We start from the raw sequence: 1,943 nt of genomic DNA on the forward strand, positions 1-1,943 counted from the left end.
GTACTGACATTTAATATCTCATGGGTAGAGGCCTGGGATGCTACTGAACATCTTACCTTGTCTAGGACAGACAGATCACCACAACAAAGATTATCTGGTCCCAAATGTCAATAGTACCAATGTCAGATGAACCATGCCTAACTCAGACTAGGGGGAAATCAGTTTTCATTTATTGTGTGCTATAAAGTTCTTTTTGCAAACAAATAAAAATCAAATTCAAAAAATGAGTACATTCAAAGGCCAAGACTAAGAAAAGGAAGATGTGGTACTCAAACAGTGGCAAAAATTGGAAAATCATGCATAATTAACATGCTTGTGAAACATTAAAAGTAATTCTAATATTTCTCCCCGTTTTGCTTTAACATTGTCTTTCTGAGGCTGACAGGCCAACATTGCCTGAGCAATATCCATTCATCCTGTGTGTCATAGTAACAGTGCTCTGATAAGTCCAAGTAGCTATAAGCAAAGGTTAGAGAAGACTAGTTTTCACAATCTGACTATTTTTGGACAGTGAGATTTAAGTGGAAACTATTGAGTAGAATTTCCATGAAAACTCCTTAAAAGAATGCTGACTCAGTTTGCCATTTAGCCTTTTATAGTCTTCCCACTTCCTGGAATGCTGATGCAATGACTGGTGCCTGTGATCACCATGAGACAACTTTGAGGATGAAATCAAATGACAAAGATGGCAAAGTGGAAAGACAGAATGAGCCTAAAAGATAACCGCAATGAGAATTCCCCTGCACTAGCCCTGGACTACCCACTATGGGATTTTCTGTTAGAAAAGAGGAAGAAAAAAAGTCTGTCTTGTTTAAGCCTAGGTTTATTTATGCATAAACTGTTTACCATTATTGAATCTCCACCTTTTAGCTTCACCTTCAAACTCCATTTCCAGTAAATATTAACTTCAGTTTTCCCTTTTTCTCTCACAGTTTAGTGAGAACTATTTATTTATTTATTTTTTACATCAAAGCAATTTATTAACAGAAAGCAATAATTTGAGGAGTCCTGTTCACAGACGGCGACCACGGCGACCCCCTTTGCTGCGAGCGCTGTCGGAGAGGATTGGGGTGACATCCTCAATCCGCCCAATCTTCATCCCTGAGCAGTCGAGGGCTCTGAGCGCTGACTGGGCCCCTGGTCCAGGAGTCTTGGTCCTATTTCCTCCTGTGGCCTGGAGTTTGATGTGGAGGGCAGTAACGCCTAGCTCCTTGCCTCTCTGGTCTACATCCTGGGCAGCCAATATGGCAGCGTATGGAGAGGACTCATCTCGGTCAGCCTTCACCTTCCTCCCACCAGTTACACGGCAGATGGTTTCCTTGCCAGAGAGATCAGTGACGTGCACAAAAGTGTCGTTGAAGGCTGCAAAGATGTGGCACACACCAAATACATTTTCTCCTTCAGCCACCTGAGGGCCAAGGCTGATGACCCGTTCTTCCTCTTTTTCTTTTCCCTTGCGAGGTGCCATTTCTGCGCGTCTTCTCCAGACTCTACCACCGGAAAGAGAGGCAGAAGGACTATTTATTGCAGAAAAACCCTGACTACTTCCTATTGCTCTTCCAATTGCTAAACAAAAGGGACTTGTCACCTTAAAAAAAAGGTAGAACTTACTCATTGTCTGTCTCTAAGCTTTATGACAATCTGAACCTCAAATCTGTATCTGTTCTTGTAACAAAGCTGGTTCCTATGGTTCCTTCCCCAGGGGCAGACCGTTTCCCCATATCCTCTGCTTTAGCTCCTCACTGAAGTACCTAGAAAATAGTATCTGATACATATTTCCTGAGTATTTCTACAGATGCTAGAACTCTCATCCAAAGGAAGATGTTAACTACTTGAGGACCGTAGCCCCTAGACCTACTGGAGCCTAAGGTTTAATAATATTAACCCATGTGACATCATCTCCTTACCTCACCATCAATTTATCAGAGAATGGTGCACTAACT

At 42.2% G+C, this 1,943-nt stretch overlaps 1 non-coding gene across 1 annotated transcript; it reads right to left on the bottom strand.

The window, feature by feature from the left end:
• Positions 1 to 1,012: 1,012 nt before the first annotated feature.
• LOC102274667 (small ribosomal subunit protein uS11) lies at positions 1,013 to 1,480 on the bottom strand. Its single transcript, XR_001351470.2, has one exon. It is a non-coding gene; the product is annotated as a small ribosomal subunit protein uS11 (transcript).
• Positions 1,481 to 1,943: the final 463 nt, after the last annotated feature.

This window comes from Bos mutus, chromosome 17 (assembly GCF_027580195.1).
Source record: "Bos mutus isolate GX-2022 chromosome 17, NWIPB_WYAK_1.1, whole genome shotgun sequence".
In the NCBI taxonomy this organism is placed as follows: domain Eukaryota; kingdom Metazoa; phylum Chordata; class Mammalia; order Artiodactyla; family Bovidae; genus Bos; species Bos mutus.